This window comes from Chiloscyllium punctatum, chromosome 4 (assembly GCF_047496795.1).
Source record: "Chiloscyllium punctatum isolate Juve2018m chromosome 4, sChiPun1.3, whole genome shotgun sequence".
NCBI lineage: Eukaryota > Metazoa > Chordata > Chondrichthyes > Orectolobiformes > Hemiscylliidae > Chiloscyllium > Chiloscyllium punctatum.
Genome location: NC_092742.1, coordinates 38032091 through 38055748, shown reverse-complemented (window position 1 = coordinate 38055748; position 23658 = coordinate 38032091). Strand labels below are relative to the sequence as shown.

General features: G+C 41.8%; 1 protein-coding gene across 1 annotated transcript in view; it reads right to left on the bottom strand.

Moving 5' to 3' along the window:
* The window catches only part of LOC140476201 (TOG array regulator of axonemal microtubules protein 1), a 167937-nt gene that overhangs the window by 141655 nt on the left and 2624 nt on the right, over window positions 1–23658 (bottom strand). The window lies entirely within an intron of this gene.

Below are 23658 nucleotides of genomic sequence, written 5' to 3'. Positions count from 1 at the left end.
GTCCCAAATATATACTATGAATTCTTCCTTCTGGCTTCCTCTGCCAATCTGACTATCCCAATCTATATGAAAATTAAAGTGACCCACGAATGTTATATGCTCTCATTATTGCCTGATTGATTCTCTGCCCCACCATATAGCTACTGGTAGGCAGCGTACAGACTATTGCCACCAGTGTCTTCTTTCCCCTTTTATTTCTCACCTCCACAAATATAGATGCTACATCTTCCAATTCAAGATCACTTCTTGAAATCATAGATATTCGATTTGTGTGAACAATAGTACCCATCACCCTTTCCTTCCTGCCTGACCTTTCAAAAAGTCACACTCCTGAATATTTAGGTATTCACTTTGATCTCCTTGTAACCATATCTCTGTAATGACTATACGATCAGATCAATTAAACCCATTTTTTGTGCAGTTAATTCATTTATTTTGCCCCTAATTCTACAAGCATTTAAGTACATAGCCATTAATTCCCTTTTGACCCTATTTATGCTATTTTTCTATGTTTGTATTCTCTGTCCCTTCCTGTCCCACCTGGGTATCATTAACTAAATTGCTGCCCAGTAATTTTACCATATTTTCTTGCTTTGGAAGCCAATATTTCCCCTCCCCCAAACCTTTCCTCTCAATTAGTTTAAAGCCCTCCTCCGATGAAAAGAAACTCCAAATATATCCTTGATTTTTCACTTTCTATATTAGACATCCTTGAAGCCTCATTAAATTAGATGGCCAATTTTTACCAAATTATGCAGGCAGCTTTGCGATGAAGGTTGTTAAATATATCACCATGGTAAACTTGCAACTGAAAGCTAGGATCTCATCTCAACCCAAGTAAAGGGTTCATACAATATCGTCTACTGATGATTAAAATATCAACTAACTGGCACAACACATTTTCTGACAGATCATTGGGGTTAACCACAGTAAGAAAAGGAACATAAAATGAAAGAAGTCTTTCATATCAAACTCACTTGCTATTAACCAATAATGGTAAGAATGTGACTGGGCAAACACAATATATCCTGCCGCTAACAATTCATCACTGTATTATGAATAAATAAGATCAGGAACGAGGTAAGGGCACAATCCATAAAAAGACAGAACAAGTATAAATTTACATACATCCTTTTAAAACCCAGAACTTCTCAAAACCTTAACAGCAAATTTAGTTCTTTTGAAGTGTAGTCGCTATTTTAATGTTGAAAATACAGCAGCCAACTTGCATAGAACAAGGTCTTAAAATAGCAACAGGGAAATCATGAGATGGTGGCATGATAATGTCACAGAGACCTAGGCTAATATTCTTGAGGGCATGGCTTCAAATCTTGCCATGGCAGCAGTTGGAATTTAAATTCAATTAATAAATCTCGAACTGAAAGCTAGTTTCAATAATAATGTCTTTCAAACTATCAGTCATTGCTCGAAAACCTCATCTGGGTCACCAATTTGTTTAGAAAACAGAGTCTGCCACTCTTACCTGATCTGGCTCACATCCAACTCCAGAGCCACAGCAATATTTTTGACTTCAACTGCTGCCTGACATGGCCGAACAATCACAGTCGTATGGACACATGGACAGCAAATTGTCAATAATGATGGCTTTGCCAAAGACATAGATAACCCAGGAAAGAATTTAAAAAGTCATGTTACAAAATCATGCCTAATAAAAAGTGATTTTATGAAGTTACTGGCTGGAAACCACTGATTGCAATCCAAAAAGACTATGAAACACTCCAGTGATTTGAAGGCACAACGTCTAAGATGGCTGGGTATTTACATTATGGATCTGACAAATGCAAAACCCATTAAGTGGAATCAAACTGTTTGCAAGAATTGCTACAGTTAGCTTAGGATGCAGCAAAACAGTGTAGAATTGCCTCATCGAAGAATTGTCTCAAGCAGAAACGGAAATAAGATGTATCAATAATCATTCACTTTTATTAACTTTTCACAGAGCAAAATTAATAGTTAAGAAGCTCAAATATTCAACAAATTTAAATGGTTATATCAAAGAACATGAAACTTTTCTGAAAATGGAAAACATTGACATTACACATGTATAATTAGTGTTCCAAGGCTAAGTACGTTTTTCAGCAGTAACTAAGGCTTACTATATGATTTGAAACCTATTTAACTGATTTAAATTAACAGCTACATTACACTATAAAGGGGAAGGTTCTTGTCAGTTACAGAGTCATAAAATCATAGAAATGTATAGCACGGAAACAGACCCTTTGGTCCAACTCGTCCATTCTGACTAGATATCCTGACCTAATCTAGTCCTACCTGCCAGCACTTGACCCATATCCCTTGAAATCCTTCCTATTCATGTACCCATCCAGATGCCTTTTCAATATTGCAATTGTACCAGCTTGCACCACTTCCTCTGGTGCTCATTCCATACACGCACCACCCTCTGTGTGAAAGTGATGCCCCTTAGGTCCCTTTTATATCTTTCCCCTCTCACCCTCAACCTATACCCTCACTCACCCCAGGGAAAAGACTTTGTTTATTTATCTTATCTGTGCCCTTCATGATTATATAAACCTCTATAAGGTCACCACTCAGCCTCCGACGCTCCAGGGAAAACAGCCCCAGCCTGTACAGCCTCTGCCTATAGCTCAAATCATTCAACCCTGGCAAAATCGTGTAAATCTTTTCTGAACCCTTTCAAGTTTCACAACGTCCTTCCGATAGGAAGGAGACCAGAATTTCACGCAATATTCCAAAAGTGGCCTAACAAATGTCTTGTACAGCCGCAACATGACCTCCCAACTCCTATACTCAATGCTCTGACGAATAAAGGAAAGTATACCAAACGCCTTCTTCACTATCCTATCTATCTGCAACTCCACTTTTAAGCAGCTATGAACCTGCACTCCAAAGTCTCTTTATTCAGCAACACTCCCTAGGACCTTTCACTCTTTGAACAGTCATGCTTACTGGCCATCGAAACAGAGTTTCTAATGCCAAAACTTTGCAGCAGGCCTACGACAGAAATGTATTACTGAGTGCAAGATGATGTATTGAAATGGCAAATTTTGGCAAGGTTGGAATCATTGCTACAAACAAAGAGGTGTTGCAGAAAGCAATCACCCACTTTATGTTTGCTCTCACCAGTATACAGGCAAGCATGCTGTGAGCAGCCAACACAGTACACTAGACTGAAAGAAGTGCAATAAATTGCAGAAGGTTAGCATACAGGCAGTGCAAGTAATCAGGACAGCTAAGAGAATGCTATGTTTTATTGCAAAAGAAATTGAATGCAGAAACAGGGAGGTTATACAGGGTACTGATGAGATCATATCTGGAGTACTGTATACAGTACTGGTCACCCCACTTACCAAAGGATGTTAATGCATTGGAACCAGCTCACAGAAGGAGTACTACACTAAAACCTAAAATAGGCACACTGTAATATGAGAGGCTGGGCCTGTATTCTCTGAAATTTAGAAGAGCCAGAGTTGACTTAAATGAAAAATAAGATCCAAAAAGGACTTGATTGTTTGGATGCAAAAAGGAGATTTCCTCTTGTGGAAAAATCCAGAACTAGGAGTCATGGTTAAAAATGACCTACTTAAGACTGAAATACAGGGATTTCTTTTCTCTATAGGTTTCCTTCCTCAAACGTTAGTGGATGCAGAATCTTAAAACATTTTTAAGGAAGACATAAGTACAATCTTGATTACTGAGATTAAATTTTAACAGGGTTATGCAGGAATGTAAAGTTAAGATTAACATCAGATCTGCCATGATCTTATTGGATGGTGAACCAGGCTCACATAGATTGGTCTACTCTTGTTGCTTTTTCATTTGTACAAGTAAATTGTTGTTTCACTGGGAAGGTATTTTTGAGACCTTGAACAGTAAAGCATAAAAGGGCAAGTGTTACAGCTTTTGCAACGGCATGGGAAGGGCCATTTTCAAGTTGAAGAAGTGACACTGGACCCAAACTGTTAACTCTGACTTCTCAGCACAGTTGCTGTCAGACCTGCTGAGCTTTCCTCACAATTTAAGACCATAAGACGTAGGAGCGGAAGTAAGGCCATTCGGCCCATCAAGTCCACTCCGCCATTCAATCATGGCTGATGGGCATTTCAACTCCACTTACCCGCATTCTCCCTGTAGCCCTTAATTCCTTGTGACATCAAGAATTTATCAGTCTCTGCCTTGAAGACATTTAGCGTCCCGGCCTCCACTGCACTCTGCGGCAATGAATTCCACAGGCCCACTACTCTCTGGCTGAAGAAATGTCTCCGCATTTCTGTTCTGAATTTACCCCCTCTAATTCTAAGGCTGTGTCCATGGCTCCTAGTCTCCTCGCCTAACAGAAACAAGTTCCTAGCGTCCACCCTCTCCAAGCCATTTCTGTATTTGTTTTTGATTTCCAGCATCTGCTGCTCTTTCATACTTTTTATTAAGGTGCCAACGGAAGTGGTGAAAGGTGTTGACAGTGAGAGAGGAATGGACCAAGGTTTCATGGAGGGAACACCTACAATGGAGAGATGGGGAAAATACATTTGGTTGTAGCAACCTATTGGAGGTGTCAAAAATAGCAGAAAGTAATCCTTTGAATCCCAAGACTGGTGCCATGGAAAGTGAGGATAAGGGGAACACTATTGTTAGTTTGGGACAGAGGGGCAAAGGTGAGGACAGAAGTGCAGAAAATGGGTCAGCCCTGTCTTAGAGTCATACAGCAAGGAAACAGACCCTTCAGTCCAATGCCAACCATGTTTCCCAGACAAAAGTAGTTCCACTTACCTGCGTTTGGTCCATATCCTTCTAAACCTTTCTTATTCACTTACCTATTTATTCAAATATCTTTTAAATGTTGTAACTTCCTCTGGCAGTTCGTTCCACATATGAATCACTCTCTGTATGTAAAAGTTGCCCCAAGGTTCCTTTTAAAATTTTCTCTTCTCACTTTAAAAATATGCACCCTAGTTGTGAACACCCCTATCCATGGAAATTACTTTTGTTATTCACCTTATCTATGCCCCACATGATTTTATAAACCTCCATAAGGTCACCTCTCAACCTCCTACTTCCAGTGAAAAAACTCCCAGCTTATCCTTACAACTCAAATCCTCCAGTCCCAGCAACATCCTGGTAAATCTTTTCTGAATCCTCTCCAGTTTAATAATGTCCTTCCTGCAACAGGGCAACCAGAACTGTACACAGTGACCTATCGTGGCCTAACCAACATCCTGTACAACCTCAACATGACGTCCCAACTCCTATACTCAAGTTGAGCAATGAAGCCAAGCATGCCAAATGCTTTCTTAACCACTCTATCCAACTGTGATGCAAATTTCAAAGAATTATGTACCTAAATCCCTAGGTCTCTCTATTCGACAACACTACTCAGGGCCCTACCATTAATTGTATAAATCTTGCCCTAATTTTACCAAAATGGAATACCTCACATTTATCCAAATTAAACTCTATCTGCCACTCCTTAGCACTAACGACATCAGGGCGGTGCTAAGAGATGATATAGGTTCTATGGAGAATAAGGTTAAATCCACTTAGGTGGAAATTAGAAATTTTAAGAAGACGGCTCATGCTTGGAGGCCCAAAGGACCTGTTTCTGGGCTGTAAACTTTCTTTGTTCTTTGAAAAAGTCACTGATAGGAGTAGTCAATAAACCTCCAAATAACAACATCACATTGGGGTGGGCAATAAACAGAGAAGTAACTAATGTCTATAAAAATGGTATGGCAATTATCATGGGAGAGTTTAATCTACATATAGATTGGTCGAACCAGCTCGGTCAGAGTTGCCTCGAGGAGGGGTTCATTGAATTTATCTGCAATTGTTTTCTTAAACAGTATGTAATGGAACCAACGAGGGAGCAAGCTATCCTAGTACTGGTGCTGTGTAACAAAACAGGAATAATTAATAATCTCATTGTTAGGGATCCTCTTGGAAGGAGCAATCACAGTATGGTTGAATTTAGAATACAAATGGAGAGTGTGAAGATAAAATCTAATACCAGGGTTCTGTGCTTAAACAAGGGAGACTACAATAGAATGAGGAATGAGTTGGTTAAAGTAGACTGAAAACAAAGACTTTATGGTGGGACAGTTGACAAGCAGTGGAGGAATTTCAAAGTATTTTTTCAAAGTGCTCAGCAGAAGTATATTCCAGTGAAAAGGAAGGACTGTGAAAAAAGGGGTAATCTGCCATGGGTGTCTCAGGCAATAAGAGAGGCTTTCAAATTGAAAAAGAAGGCATACAAAGTGGCCAAGATCAGCAGGAAACTAGAAAACTGGGAAAGCTTTAAAGGTCAACAAAAAGCCACAAAAAAACCTATTAAAAAATGGAAGTTAAAACATGAGAAAAAACTAGCACAGAACATAAAGATAGATAGCAAAAGTATATAAAATGAAAGAAGTGGCTAAAGTAAACACTGATCCTTTAGAGGATGAGAAGGGGCAATTAGTCATGGGATATGATGAAATGACCAAAGCATTGAATAGGTACTTTGTGTTGGTCTTCACAGTGGAGGATACGAATAATATGCCAGTAATTGACAACGAGACGGAGGTAGGTGAGGACCTGGAAACAATCATTATCACGGAAAAGGTAGCATCGGGTAAGCTAAAGGAGATAAGGATAGACAAGTCTCATGGCTTTGATGAAACTCATCCCGGGGTACTAAAAGAAATGGCGGCAGAAATAGCAGGTGCACTGGCGGTAATTTTCCAAAATTCGCTGGACTCTGGGGAAGTTCCAGCAGATTGGAAAACAGCAAATATGATGCCACTGTTTAAAAAAGGCGTAGAAAAAAGATGGGAAATTATAGATCTGTTAGCTTAACTTCTCTAGTGGTGAAGATATTTGAGTCTATTATCAAGGAAAAAATAGCAAGGCATCTAGATAGAAATTGTCCTGTTGGACAGATGCAGCATGGGTTCATGAAGGGCAGGTCATGCTTAACTAATCTTTTGGAATTCTATGGAGACATTACAAACACAGTGGATAAGGGGACCCAGTAGATGTGGTGTACTTAGATTTCCAAAAGGCCTTCGACGATGTGCTGGACACGAGGCTGCTGTATAAGATAGTGATGCAAGGTATTTTGGATAAGTATTAGCATAGGTAGAGAATTGATTGACTAACAGGAAGCAAAGAGTGGGGATAAATGAGTGCTATGCTGGTTGGCAATCAGTAACTAGTGGTGTCCCTCAGGGATCACAAGTTCACAACTTCCAAAGATGATTTGGAGTTGTGTTTAGTGTGTCAAAGTTTGCAGATGATACCAAAATGAGTAGCAGAGCAAAGTGTGCAGAGGACTGTGAAACTTCGCAAAGATATTTTAAGTGAGTGGACAAAGGTTTGACAGGTTGAATAAAACATTAATAAATGTGAAGTCATCCATTTTGATAGGAGTAACCGTAAAAAGGACTATAACTTGAATGGTAAAAATTTGCAGCGTGCTGCCATGCAGAGGGACCTGGGTGTCCTTGTGCATGAATCACAGAAGGTTGGTCTGCAGGTACAACAGGTAATTAGGAAGCAAATGGAATTTTGTCCTTCATTGCTAAAGGGATTGAGTTTAAAGCAGGGAGGTTATGTTGCAGCTGTATGTGGTGGTGGTGAGGCCACACCTGGAGTACTGCTTGCAGTTTTGGTATCCTTACATGAGAAGGGACATACTGGCACTACAGGGGTACAGAGGAGGTTCATTAGGTTGAGGGGGGGTTGGCTTATGAGGAGAGACTTAGTCAACTGGGATTATATTCATTGGAATTCAGAAGAATGAGGGAGGATCTTATAGAAACATATAAAATTATGAAGGGAATAGATAAGATAAATGTAGAGGGAACATTTTCACAGTGTGTCATCCACAGATTCAATCACTAAGCACATCGACCTGGACCCAATATACCGACCACTGCAACAGACAGCTGGAACTGACAACCGGAAGCGGCAGAGACAAACCACTATAAATGCTGGAGGAAACATCACAGAAGTGCTTCACAGGAGCCTCCCAAACACTGAGGATGTCACCTAGACAGGGGACGAAACATCTGCAACACAAATTCCCAGCTCGGCAAACAGAACCAGAACAATATACCATCAATTTTGGTGTCATCCGCAAACTTACTAACCATACCTCCTAAATTCTCATCTAAATCATTTATACTGTATAAGTTGTCACAATGTTAGTCTTTTTACAAGGTTACAATGCCCTTGAGTTTTTTTTCCGCAGAGAGGGTAATTGGTCAGGCTCCAACCAGGTGGGTTTGAAAGGTTTATTGGGGCCCTTCTTGTTTACCCCGAACAGATAATGCCTCCAGTCTAAGGCTTTCATGTCTTATGAAAAACCAGTATAACCAAAGTGAGTGGCAAGCTATTTGTGTAGCTAACCTTCATTTCGATTACAGTTTTGATTCAGTTCAGCAGCAGTGTGTGTGAAGAAAGGTGGCTGCAGCAAGTTCAGCCGGGTACTCTCTCTCTCTAACTTCAAGCCCTGGTTTGTTTCATTTTTACTTTTGCTGCTAAGGGATGTGTTTATTGGGACTGTTGCAAGTATTTTCGGAACACCATCATTAAGTCAGGATAATCTGTCAGGTTTTTGGATACGATAAGTAATCCGGCATTCTATTTTCTGTTTCTTGTGTTTCATTCGTAATTTTGTAAATAAATTTTGTTTGTTTAAAACTTGGCAGTTGGAACAGCTAATCCACTCTAGAAATATCCATTATACACTTACCTAAAACAAGTAGCAAAGTTACGGTCTGGGCTACCTGCTAAAAAATGTTTTGAGGGGTTGGGCCTCGTCCATAACAAAATGACAAATAAAAGTGGACCCAACACCGATCCCTGCATTGGGGGAGACACTAACGATTATTTTGCATCAGTATTTACTGTGGAGAAGGATATGGAAGGTATAGAATGTCAGGAAATAGATGGTGACATCTTGAAAAATGTCCAGAGTACAGAGGTGGTGGTCTTAAAATGCATAAAGGTGGATAAATCCCCAGGACCTGATCAGCTGTAACCTAGAACTCTGTGAGAAGCTAGGGAATTGATTGTTGGGCCCCTTGCTGAGATATTTGTATCATCGATAGCCACACGTGAGGTGCCAGAAGACTGGAGGTTGGCGAACGTGGTGCCACTATTTAAGAAAGGTGGTAAGGAATAGCCTGTGAGCCTGACATTAGTGCTGGGCAAATTGTTGGGAGGGAATCCTAAGGGACAGGCTTTACATGCATTTAGAAAGACAAGGATTGATTAGGGACAGTCAACATGGCTTTATGCATGGGAAATCATGTCTCATGAACTTGATTGAACTTTAAGAAGAAGTAACAAAGAGAATTGATGAGGGAAGAGTGGTGGACATAATCTATATGGACTTCAATAAGGCATTCAACAAGGTTCCTCACGGTAGACTGGTTAGCAAGGTTAGATCACATGGAAAAGAGGGACAACTAGCCAAATGGATATAGAACTGGCTCAAAGGTAGAATATAGAAGGTGGTGGTGAAGGGTTGCTTTTCAGACTGGAAGCCTGTGACCAGCAGTGTGCCACAAAGATCGGCACTGGGTCCACTGCTTTTTGTCATTTATTTCAGGTGTTGGCTTGGTTGGGTAGACAAAGCTTGGGATAGCAATGACTCTTTCAGTTGCCAAGTTTTCTGGAAGTGGAGGAGCTGAACATAGTAGTTTTGCAAAAAGTGAATATGACCAGGTTGCTGGAATTACCAGACAAGCTGGGGTTGGAGCTACTCCCTTCTGTGAGGACAGATAATTACAGCAGTAGCTCAGCATTTAAATTTGCTGGAAACACCATCAGAATCTATAGAAATGGCAGGAATTCAATTGCACATGAAGCTTGAGTTAGAAGTGAGAGATAAGGAAAGGGCAACAGAATTGAAATAGTTTGAGTTACGATTAAAAGCAGAAGAGAGGGAAAAAGAGAGCAGATGAGAAAGAAAAAGGAGAATGCTTGAATGTCAGAATTGACACTTAAAAAGGGAAGTCAGTTTAAAAGGCTGGAGATAAAGGCTGAAGGTGGCCTTAGCGAGGAAGTAGTGAAAACTCATGTGGAAGACCAGAAAGTTAAAATGGCAAGGTTAGCAGCTGAAGTGGGTGATGATTATGAGCTGGTTCATAAAACACGGTTTGGCTTCCAGAATCAATTTCAGTCTATGAGCGATAGAAATTGGGACAAGAGAAATCCTCACTGGAAAAGGAAAGGTAGATCTCAGTGAAGATCATTAGGAAAACTTACCACAGAGTAAAAAGAAAACCCTTGAAGGGGACAGAGAAGTTAAAAAACTCCGGTGTTCTCATTGTCATAAAATGGGCCACATGAAATCAGTGTTGGTGGGCTAGGAGAAAGCCAGATGTAGGAAAACCGGACAAGCCTGGGAGTTTCGTTGGACTAGTAACAAAAAGTTAGACAACAGCCTTAGAACGTACAAGATGTATCAGAGGTTGGTTAAGAAGGAAGTGCCAGATTTGTTTAAAAAATATACCTGCAAAGGTAATGTTTATTCACAAAGGCCAGGAGTAGCAGGTAAAGAGGTTACAATATTAAAGGACACAGGATCCTCTCAGTCTGTGATGCTGAAGGATGGGGAGATATGTACTCCTGAGGGACTACTGCCAGAAAAGGTACTGATAACAGAAATCCATGGTGAGGCAAAAAGTGCTCAGTTATGTAAAGTGAGGCTAGAATGTCGAGAGAAGAGTGAAGATTTGTGGTAGGAGTACTGGACAAACTCTCAGCTCCAGGAATACAAATTGTCCTTGCAAATGATCTAATTCGTTTACTGGTAGACATGCTGCCTACCCTAGTTGAAAAGCCAGTGGAGACTCAGGCAACTGAAGCACTGCAGGAGTCTTGTTTGGAAATTCTCCCAGATTGCGTCTTAACAAGGTCACAGAGGCACAAGCTGAAGCAGGAGAGATCAAAATGTATAGATGAGGAAGCTGAAATAGCATTATCAGAGACTTTTTTGATCAGATAAGTGGAACAGAGCAGGAGCAAATAGGTAAATATGCAAATACCTTTAGCTCTGCTAAGCTTATTGAGTTGCAACAGCAAGATGAAAATTTAAAACAGTTATATCAAAAGGCATATATCGAGGAGAGTGAATGCATCCCTATATGTTATTACTTAACAATGGATGTCTTAGTGAGGAAATGGAGACCATCATACATTTAAGCAGATGAGAAAAGGGCACAGGATCATCAGATTGTTTTGTCAGTAGGGTGTCGAAAGGAGGTGCTGTGAATGGCGCATGAGTTAATACTTGAAGGTCATGTAGGGGTGAGGACAACACAGGCTAAAATGCAAAGACATTTTTACTGGCCTGGACTACACAAGGAAGCAGTTGAATTTTGCTAGATGTGTCATACATGTCAGTTAATCAGAAAATCACAGGCAGTAATAAAACCTGCACTTTCAATACCTATTCCAGCTAGACACAAGAGTCTTGATTGAATCCCTAAGTCCCCTACCTCAAACAAAAAGTGGAATACGTATTTATTAACAATAATGGATGTATCAACCAGATTTCCAGAGGCAGTACCATTACACAACATCATAGCTAAAAGGGTTGTAGAAGAATTAATCAAATGTTTTACCAGAAACGGACTACCAATAGAGACACAGTCAGATCAAGGGTCAAACTTCGCATCCAAGCTATTCAAGGTGGTTATGGATAACTTGGGAATAAAGCAATTCAAATCTACTACGTACCATCCAAAAACACAGGTAGTGCTAGAGACTTGGCATCAATCGCTAACGACCATGTTGAGGACACATGGTTAGGATTATCCAGATGATTGGAATAAGGAAGCTCTGTTTGTACTTTTTGCGATCAGAGATGCACCAAATGAATCAACCAAAGTCAGTCCATTTAAATTAATTTTTGGGCATTGAAAGAAGAGGACCATTAAAATTGATTAAGGAGAAATTAATAAGTCAGAATTCAGAGGCCACACATTTGGATGATATGTCAAATTTTAGAGAACAATTAAATAGAGCTGGGGAGTTGGCTAGACAGCATTTAAAAGTATTGCAGCACACAATGAAACAGGAAGTGGATAAGAAACCACAAATTCGCAATCTTGTAACTGGGGTAAGGTATTGATGTTACTTCCAGTAATAGGTGAACCTTTAAAAGCAAGGTTTAGTGGACCTTATCAAATTGAGAAGAAGTTGAGTGAGGTGAACTACTTGGTAGGGACTCCAGATGTAAAGAAATTTCAAAGTATGCCATGTGAATATGCTCAAAAGGTATTCTGACAGGGAAGAAAAGCAAGAGGAGAAGGTGCTAGTGATTACAGCACAGAAGAAAGAACCAAGTTCAGAGGATTCTGAATTGGACATTCCTCAAATCAAGTTGGACAATGAGGAAGTTGTCAAAAATTGGGATAAATTATTAATTAACCTTCCACAAGAAAATCAAAATGACCTGAAAGAGTTATTACTATTACATGGGGAGATATGCGGAAATAATCTGGAAAGTACTAACCTAATTGTGCATGATGTAGATGTAGGAGATACTGCTCAAATTAAGCAACATCCTTATAGGCATAACCCTCTGAAATTGGCACAGATTCAGAAGGAGATAGAGCGCATGTTCCAAGATGGCATAATCAAAATGAGTTACAGTGACTGGAGCTCATGCGTAGTCATGTTGCCAAAGTCAGATGGTACCCAAAGGGTTTGTGTGGATTATTGCAAAGTCAATGCTGTTACAAAGACTGATGCATATCCAATTCCACGGTTAGAGGACTGTGTGGAAAACATGGGACAAGGAACTTACATTTCTAAGTTGGACTCGCTCAGAGGCTACTGGCAAGTACCTCTGTCAGAGAAAGCAAAGGCAATTTTGGCTTTCGTAACGCCAAATGGACTATATCAGTTCAACGTCACCAATTTCATTTGGTATGAAAAATGCTCCAGCCACATTTTAGAGACTAATAAGGTCATTGCTGGATTACCAAACACCCACGCCCTCCACCTCCTCCAAGACTTCCATTTCCCTGGCCCCCAACGCCTCATCTTCACCATGGATATCCAATCCCTCTACACCTCCATCCGCCATGACCATGGTCTCCAAGCCCTCCGTTTTTTCCTCTCCAGACGTCCCCAACAGTACCCTTCCACTGACACTCTCATTCGTTTGGCCGAACTGGTCCTCACCCTTAACAATTTCTCCTTTGAATCCTCCCACTTCCTCCAGACCAAAGGGGTAGCCATGGGCACACGTATGGGCCCCAGTTATGCCTGTCTCTTTGTTGGCTACGTAGAGCAGTTGATCTTCCGTAATTACACCGGCACCACTCCCCACCTCTTCCTCCGCTACATTGATGACTGCATTGGCGCCACCTCGTGCTCCCGCGAGGAGGTTGAGCAATTCATCAACTTCACCAACACATTCCACCCTGACCTTAAATTTACCTGGACCATTTCTGACACCTCCCTCCCCTTCCTGGACCTCTCCATCTCCATTAATGACGACTGACTTGACACTGACATTTTTTTACAAACCCACCAACTCCCACAGCTACCTGGATTACACCTCTTCCCATCCTACCTCTTGCAAAAATGCCACCCCATATTCCCAATTCCTCCGCCGGATCTGCTCCCAGGAGGACCAGTTCCACCACAGAACACACCAGATAGCCTCCTTCTTTAGAGACCGCAATTTCCCTTCCCACGTGGTTAAAGATGCCCTCCAATGCATCTCGTCTACATCCTGCACCTCCGCCCTCAGACCCCACCCCTCCAACCGTAACAAGGACAGAACGTCCCTGGTGCTCACCTTCCACCCTACCAACCTTCGCATAAAACAAATCATCCGCCGACATTTCCACCACCTCCAAACAGACCCAACTACCAGGGATATATTTCCCTCTCCACCCCTTTCTGCCTTCCGCAAAGACCGTTCGCTCCGTGACTACCTGGTCAGGTCCACGCCCCCAAACAACCCACCCTCCCATCCTGGCACTTTCCCCTGCCACCGCAGGAACTGTAAAACCTGCACCCACACCTCCTCCCTCACCTCTATCCAAGGCCCTAAAGGAGCCTTCCACATCCATCAAAGTTTTACTTGCACATCCACTAATATCATTTATTGTATCCGTTGCTCCCGATGCGGTCTCCTCTACACTGGGGAGACTGGGCGCCTCCTAGCAGAGCGCTTTAGGGAACATCTCCGGGATACCCGCACCAATCAACCACATTTCAACTCCCCCTCCCACTCTGTCGAGGACATGGAGATCCTGGGCCTCCTTCACTGCCGCTCCCTCACCACCAGACGCCTGGAGGAAGAACACCTCATCTTCTGCCTCGGAACACTTCAACCCCAGGGCATCAATGTGGACTTCAACAGTTTCCTCATTTCCCCTTCCCCCACCTCACCCTAGTTCTAAACTTCCAGCTCAGCACTGTCCCCATGACTTGTCTGGAATTGTCCTACCTGCCTATCTCCTTTTCCACCTATCCACTCCACCCTCTCCTCCTTGACCTATCACCTTCATCCCCTCCCCCACTCACCCATTGTACTCTGTGCTACTTTCTCTCCACCCCCACCCTCCTCTAGCTTATCTCTCCACGCTTTAGGCTCACTGCCTTTATTCCTGATGAAGGGCTTTTGCCCGAAACGTCGATTTCGAAGCTACTTGGATGCTGCCTGAACTGCTGTGCTCTTCCAGCACCACTATACCAAACTGTGTTGTTTACATTGATTAGATTCCCTACAGTGCGGAAACAGGCCCTTCGGCCTAACATGTCCACACCAACCCGCCAAAGAATAACCCATCCAGACCCATTTCCCTCTGACCAATGCATCTAGCACTATGGGCAATTTAGTATGGCCAATTCACCTAACCTGCACATTTTGGACTATGGGAGGAAACCGGAGCACCCGGAGGAAACCCATGCAGACATCGGGAGAATATGCAAACTCCACAAAGACAGTCGCCCAAGGCTGGAATTGAATCTGGGACCCTTGTGCTGTGAGGCAGCAGTGCTAACCACTGAGCCACTGTAATGACGTGGTGACTTATAGTCATTCATGGAAGGAACATTTACAGCATTTATCGGACTTGTTCAATCAACTTCGGAAGGCAAGCTTGGTGGTAATCCTAGCTAAAAGTGGACATGCCAAATCCCAAGTCACCTTCCTGGGCCGTGTTATTGGACATGGACAAATTGGCCCCATGGGAGGCGAAGACGAAAGTAATGGAGGAATTTCCCACAACGTCAATGAAAAGAGCAGTACGACAGTTCCTGGGATTGAGTGAACTTTACTGAAGGTTTGTGCCGAATTTTAGCAGTGTGACTGCTCCACTCACCAAATTGTTAAAAAAAAGGACAAGAAGTTTCATTGGACAGCAGACTGTCAGAGACGTTTGACAGCCTAAAAACTGTGTTAACTACTGCCCCAGTATTAGCCACACCTGTGGACACAAAGCCTTTCAAGGTGGCTATCGATGCCAGTGATGCGGCTGTCGGCGCAGTGCTCCTGCAGGAGGATGACGAGGAAATAGAAAGACCCATTGGGTGTTTTTCCAGAAAGTTGAATGTTCATCAGAAATATTCAAAGGTGGAGAAAGAGACTTTAAGCCTGGTGTCGGCATTACAACATTTCAGTGTTTATATTATCAGCAACAATGCTAAGGACAAAAATGCCAGACTGTTTCGATGGAGCTTGTTGTTGCAGCCATTCAATTTGACAATTGTGCAAGTAGCAGGTTGCGAAAACGTGATTGCTGATATGGTATCGAGACTCGAATGAGATACGGAGGCGTTCAGTGACAGGTGTGCCACGGCCTAAATTTGAAGGCGGTTGTGCATATTTGCAGGTGTGTAGTTAGTGTAGTATATATGTGTGTTTTAGAGTACGAACCAGTTTTTTTGACAGGTTTTCAAAATGAAGCCATCTTTGGATATTGATGGTTCATTTTCTTTAAGTGGGGAGGTGTCACAGAGCTGTTCCTTTTTTCTCAAGAATACTGTGTCCTTGGTTTTCTTCAGCGGGGTCTTAATCCACTCAGACACCAAATCGCCTGGTTTGGTACAGAGATGAAAGGCTTTTCTGTTTATATGTAAATAGATGAGACTTTAGGCCAAAGCTTTTATGTTTAGAAGTGACCTGTATAATGAAATGGGATTAGTCAGTCCTGGAAACTGAAGTTAAATTAGGTTCAGTTAAGCAGAGGGTTGTGTGGAAACAGGCTGCTAGCCTCTCTCTCCTTTGGCCTTCGAGCTTCAACCTGTAAGCCTTTGTTTCATTTTTTGCTTTGTGTTTAAGGGGTTGATTTATTGGGACAATTGTGCATATTTGGAACAGCATAATTAAGTCTAGTTTAGGATAGTCTGAATTCTGTGGGTATTCTATATTCTGTTCTTTGTGTTTCATTCCATAATTTTGTGAATAAATGTTTGCCTGTTTTAAAACCTGGTAAAAACAATGACTGCAGATGCTGGAAAGCAAATACTGGATTAATGGTGCTGGAAGAACACAGCAGTTCAGGCAGCATCCAACGAGCAGCGTTTCAGGCAAAAGTCCTTAAAACCTGGTAGTCAACCCCGCTAACTTACTCCAGGTAATTTCCACGGTATACTTACCGAAACAAATTGCAAAGTTGTGGTCTCCGCTGCCTGCTGAAGAATGTTTTGACTAGTCTGGTCTTGTCCATAACACCACCAAAATTGAAGGTGTAGTGGATAGTGAAGAAGGTTACCTCAGAGTACAACAGGATCTTGTACTCTGGGCCAATGGGTTAAGGAGTGGCAGGTAGAGTTTAATTTGCATTTTGGAAAGGCAAATCAGGGCAGTACTCATACACTTAATGGTAAAGTCCGAGGAAGTGTTACTGAAGGTGGTGTCGCAGGTAGATAGGATAGTGAAAAAGGCATTTAGTGTGCATTAATTGGTTAGAGCACTGACTTTGGTTAAAACAATGACTGCAGATGCTGAAAACCAAATACTGGATTAGTGGTGCTGGAAGAGCACAGCAATTCAGGCAGCATCCAACGAGCAGCGAAATCGACGTTTCGGGCAAAAGCCCTTCATCAGGAATAAAGGCAGTGAGCCTGAAGCAGGAGGAGATAAGCTAGAGGAGGGTGGGGGTGGGGAGAGAGTAGCATAGAGTACAATGGGTGAGTGGGGGAGGAGATGAAGATTCTCCTCCTTGACCTATCACCTTCATCTCCTCCCCCACTCACCCATTGTACTCTATGCTACTCTCTCCCCACCCCCACCCTCCTCTAGCTTATCTCTCCATCTTCAGGCTCACTGCCTTTATTCCTGATGAAGGGCTTTTGCCTGAAAAGTCGATTTCGCTGCTCGTTGGATGCTGCCTGAACTGCTGTGCTCTTCCAGCACCACTAATCCACTGACTTTGGTTAGGCCACTTTTGGAATAGCGTGTGCAATTCTGGTCTCCCTCCTAATAGGAAGGATGTTGTGAAACCTGAAAGTTTCAGAAAAGATTCACAACGATGTTGCCAGGGTTGGAGGGTTTGAGCTAAAGGGAGAGGCTGAATAAGTTGGCGGTGTTTTCCCTGGAGCATCAAAGGCAGAGGGATGACCTCATAGAGGTTTATAAAATCAAGAGGGTCATGATAGTGCAAATAGACAAGGTATTTTCCCTGGAGTGGGGGAATCCAGAAATAGACAGCATAAGTTTAAGGTAAGAGGGGAAAAGATTTAAATAGGTGTCTAAGGGGCAACATTTTCACGCAGAGGGTGGTGCGTGTATGAAATGAGCTGCCAAAGGAAGTGATGGAAGCTGGTACAATTAAAACATTTAAAAGGCATCTGGATAGATATATGAGTAAGAAGGGTTTAGAGGGATATGGGCCAAGTGTTGGCAAATAGGACTAGATTAGTTTAGGATATCTGGTCAGCACGGATGAGTTGGACTGAAAGATCTGTTTCCGTGCTGCACATCTGTATGACTCTATGATTCTGCTGGCCACAGGCCTCTAGTCCGAAAAACAAATCCCCATGAATGTCACGTGATCCAGCTTTACTAATTAGTCTATCATGTGGAACTTTGTCAAAGGGTTTGTTAACGAAAAATGTAAACAATGTCTACCTCTCTTCCCTCATCAAGCCTTTTAGTATTGTCCTCAAAAAACTGAATCATGTTAGAGAGACATGATTTCACATGCACAAAAGCTATGCTAACTTTCTCTGATCAGTCCTTCCTTCTCCAAATGCATGTAAATCCGACCTCTCAGAATCCCCTCCAAAAACGTATTCATACTGATGTCAGACTTGCAGGTCCATCTTTCCCTGACTCCTCCTTAAAGCCTTTCTTAAGACACAGCATTAGCCACCCTCCAGTCCTCCAGCACCTCATACGTAGACAATACAAATTTCTCTACTACGGGCCCCTCAATCACAGTGGGAGGAATCCTCAGTTGAGGTAAGAGAAGGACAGGTTTAAAGCAGCCCCTTTGAAGATGGCATCAACAGATCAGATTTAGAAACAGAGAAACTAGGAGAATAGAATGTAGACCTTTCAGGAAACAGGGTAAGAAATAGTATTGTCAAGACAATCATAGAATCCCTACAGTGTGGAAACAGACTCTTCGGCCCAATAAGTCCACACCAACCCGCCAAAGAGTAACCCACTCAGACCAACTTTCCTGCCCCATTATCCTATATTTCCCCCTGATCAATGCACCTAACCTATACATCCCTGAACACTATGGGCAATTTAGCATGGTCAATTCACCAAATTTGCACATCTTTGGATTGTGGGAGGAAACTGAAGCACCCAGAGGAAACACATGCAGACACAGTGAGAATATGCAAACTCCACACAGTTACCCGAGGGTGGAACCGAACCCATGTTCCTCATGCTGTGAGCAGCACTGCTAACTACTGAGCCACCGCGTCATCCAATTTTGGGATAATTTGGGAGATAATTCTAGGAGAATTAGTTCTGAGAAAGTGTCACATTGGACACAAAACATTAACCCTCTTCCTCTCCCCACAGATGCTGCTAGCACTATATTTTTATTTCAGGACTATACTTTTATTTGAGAAAAGTGACAGCTGTGGACAAAATTAGAGTTCTCTGTTATTAGCATTTTACAATAAATACATTCCTGACAGCCAGAAGCAAACTGTTTCAAAAAGTTGTTACTTATAATTGTTGCAGTAAAATTTTCAACAAGAGTAACTTTGCTCTTGCTTAGTTTTGTACCACAGTCACTTTTATTGGAACTTTTACAGTGCTTAGAGAGAACTGCAGTGCTTTACACAGCTTAATGCCATGGTGGCTTTATAAATTAGCCAACAGGAAATTTGCACTGGACTAAAGTTTATTCATAAACTATTTAAAAATTTACACCTGCACATTTATTTCAATATTACTTCCTATGTTCTGAATTCATACTAGTTATGTTCAGATGGATTTTGGATTTTGATGCAGCAGTTATGGTGGTCAGTCTCTCCCCACATTCAGAAGACTCAAGTGTAAGCGTTTCTGGCTATTAACCTTCCAAAATGGTCAGAAAAGGTTCCAAAGTCCAGGAATGTGAACGTTCACTGTTTGCCTAAACCGCAACCCATAGTTTCAGATGGATGAATCAAAATGGCAGCGTGTACAGAGTTTAGCTTCCCAGCTAAGTATCGACTTTTATTGTAGTGTTGGTTTGCTTTGAGAACCATGAAACAAAAACATCTCTTCAAATGAAGTTTTGTGCCTCTGATGGTTTCGTAGCCTCACTGTTTACAGTTTTGAAGGCAGCATAGTAAAATGAAAGGAAACTCACTGTAGCGAGGTGAGCCCAACACAGGAGTAACTCAGGTGAAAATACATAAATCCAAACAAATGAATGAAGATTGAGACATAATAATAGCCAACAAGTTTATATATAAGAATTATTGTAAACAGTCTGAAATTATTCTAGCAACAATTTTCACGAATAGGAGGGATATGGGCTAGAAGCAGGAAGGTGGTTCAGCAGTTAGCACTGCTGCCTCACAAGACTAGGGACCCAGGTTCAATTCCAGCCTCAGGCAACCATCTGCGTGAAGTTTGCACGTTCTCTCCACGTCTGCGTGGGTTTCCTCCAGGTGCTTCAGTTTTCTCCCACAATACAAAGATGTGTAGGCTAGGTGGATTGGCTATGCTAACTTATCCATAATGTCCAGGGATTTACAGGCTAGCTCAGTTGGCCATAGGAAATGCAGAGATTGGGTGGGATGCTCCTCTGCAAAGGATTGGTGTGGACTTGATAGACCAAATGGCCTGCTTCCACACTGTCAAGACTCTGAGGTGGGACTAGTTTAGTTTGGGATTAAGTTCAGCAACGACTGGTTGGACTGAAGGCTTTGTTTCCTTGCTGTTTGACTCCATTTGTATCCTCCCAATTTTTTCCTGTCCTCTTTTGTAGGCACCAACTTGTGCTACAGTGCAACATCAGAAAGTCTTTCAGTCATATACTGTAAAATGTTATGTCATGCCAAGACACGTTATCATTGAAGAAGTATGTCTATGTGGCTATCCAACAAACAGGACTATTAATCTCCATCTGCAACAGAGGAACAGAGTCCCATTCTAGATTGCCCAACTGCTAATGCAATAAAGCCAGATCACATGGGTTCTTCCCATACTTTCTCTTTACCCAATTATCTATCAAGACAGATAGATTTAGATTTGACCCAAAGAAGTAACATCAGATATAAGAAGAAAACTATTCAAATTTATATAAAAATAAAAATGCAATTCAGCAAAGAATAAACATTTTATTTATCCAGAAAAACCTCTAATCTAGATGGATTGATAACTGGCAGCTTCTCCTGTTCTTAAAAAGTGGTGAGACATCACCAATATCTATTTGCAAGTACTAAAATCAATATAAAAGACAATGGTTTTCTGTGAACCTGGTCTTTCTTGAAAAATGCCTTTTAACTTCATACTCAATGGAACCACACAATAGGTTTACACTGAATTGTTTACAACTTGACTAGTTGCTTTTAGTAAGGGTCATAGGCATCTTTCAAGACAAGAACAACGAGTCCCTACACAAGTATATGCAAATTTGAAAAAATTAATAATCACTCAACTACATTTACTTTCTTCTGTTTATGAGTACATATACAAAATGGAAGCATTTCACCATATATCATTAACGAAATCAGAACTTTGGGCTTCATCACTTATTTCTGTTTTTACACTAGATACCCTGGCTACAATGGAAAAATAAAACTAAGATGTATTTGAAATTGCAAGAGAAAAAGAACAAATGACAACCGAAAAAATAAACAACAACGCTTTGGTCTTTTGATCAGAGCTGAAAAGCTATATAGATCTCTTCTTGAAGACAAATTGGAGGGCAGCAGAAAGCAGGAAGGGTCAGCCTAGGTACAGTTGAATTACGGATAGACTGACAACAGACGAGCTACAACAGATGCACAAGGATGGAGCAGGACAGATGAGCACGGTATAACAATGACAGCAGATTTCCTATTAGGTGTAGCTACAAGCTGAAGCTTGAAAGCTCAAAACCTGATAATTACCTGGTGCTGAGGTAATTTGGCCATATGGCCTGTCCAAAATCGTACATAGGAATTGAAAAGCTATTGCTGTACAGAAGCTGTTCAGCAGCTGGAAGTTTTCATTATGAATTTTACAACACATTTTCAACTATAAGACAAGGATGCATGGTGTAGGGGTAGAGTATGAGTTTGGGTAGAGGATTAGTTGACTGACAAGAAGCAAACAGTGGGGATCAATGACTGATATTCTGGCTGGCGATCAGTGACGAGTGATGTGCTTCAGGAATCGGGTGTTGGGACCCACATTTATTTACAATTTATAGATGATTTGGAGTTGGGAACCACATGTACGGTGTCAAATGTTGCCGATGACACTAAGATGAGTGGCAGAGCAGTGTGCGCAGAGGACTGCGAAACTTTGCAGAGGAGCATAGATACATTGCGTGAGTGGGCAAAGGTCTGCCAGATGGAATACAATGTTAGTAAATGTGAAGTCATACATTTTGGTAGGAGTAACAGCAAAATAGATTCTTACTCGAATGGTAAAAAGTTGCAGCATGCTGATTTACAGAGGGACCTGGGTGTCCTTGTGTATGAATGGCAGAAGGTTGGTCTGCAGGGACAATACGTAATTAGGAAGGCAAATAGAATTTTATCCTTCATTGCGAAAGGGGTTGAGTTGAAAAGCAGAGAGGTAATGTTACAGCTGTACAAGGTGTTGGTGAGGCCATATCTGGAGTAGTGTGTGCAGATTTGCTCTCCTTACTTAAGAAAGGATGTACAGGCACTGGAGGGGGTGCAGAGGAGGTCGACTAGGTTGATTCTGGAGTTGAGGGGGTTGGCTCATGAGGAGAGGCTGAGTAGATTGGGATTATATTCATTGGGAGGAATCTTAAAGAAACATATAAAATTATGAAGGGAATTGATAAAATAGAAGTGTTTCCACTGGTAGGTAAAACTAGGACAAGAGGGCATGACTTCAAAACTAGAGGAAGCAGGTTTAGAACTGAACTAAGAAGGAACTTGTTTACCCAGAGGGTTGTTAATCTATGGAATTTCTTGCCCAGGGAAGTAGTTGACACTACTTCAGTAATCACTTTTAAGGCCAAGGTAGATACTTATTTGAAATGTAAAGGAGTTAAGGAATATGGTGAAAACACAGGTAAGTGGAGCTGAGTCCACAAAAAGGTTAGCCATGATTTTATTGAGTGGCAGAGCAGGCTCAAAGTGCCGGACAGCCTACTCCTGCTCCTAGTTCTTATGTTCTAACTATGTTAAATGAATTGATTGCCATAAGCAATTTTGATAAATTAAAGTCAGCTATAATTGTATTTGTTCAAGTCTAGGATAAAGCAATCAATCATAAGATGCAGAACGGCAGTAGAATTTGCAGCTCATTGAATCTGCTCTGACACTCAACAAGATCATGGCTGATCTGAATCACAGATTCATCACAGAATCCCTCCAGTGTGGAAACAGGCCTTTCGGCCCAACAAGTCCACACCAATCCTCTGAAGAGTAAAGTACCCAAAACCATTCCCCTACATTTATCCCTGATTAATGCACCCAGCCTACACATTCCTGAACACTGGACAATTTAGCAAGGCAAATTCACCAAACCTACACGTCTTTGGACTATGGGAGGAAATTGGAGCACCTGGAGGAAACACACGCAGACACTGGGAGAATGTGCAAACTCCACACAGTCACCCAAGGCTGGTACCTAACCCAGGTCCCTGGCACTGTAAGGCAGCAGTACTAACCACTAAGTCACGTGCCCCTGGTAAAGAATTCCACAAAGTCACTATCCTCAGAAGAAATCTCTCATCTGTCTTAAAAGGATGACCTTTTACTGTTAGGTTATGCTCTCTGGTCTGAGACTCTCCTCACAGGGGAAAACAAGCTACTCAGACATGCCCCCTAAGAATCTTGTATGTTTCAATAAGGTCCCCTTTCATTCTTCGAAACTCGAATGAATTCAAAGTTGCAGTGCTTGAACAGCACAATGGTGCAACAGGTTGCAGCACAACGTAGTCGTGAGATGTGAACTCTATTTTGAACTCATTTCTGCCATGAAGAGATGATAACAAACTGGCAGAGTTCATCTCCATGCTACTTGCATCCAACCTCTGACAACAGTATTGGCAGAGACCAAGA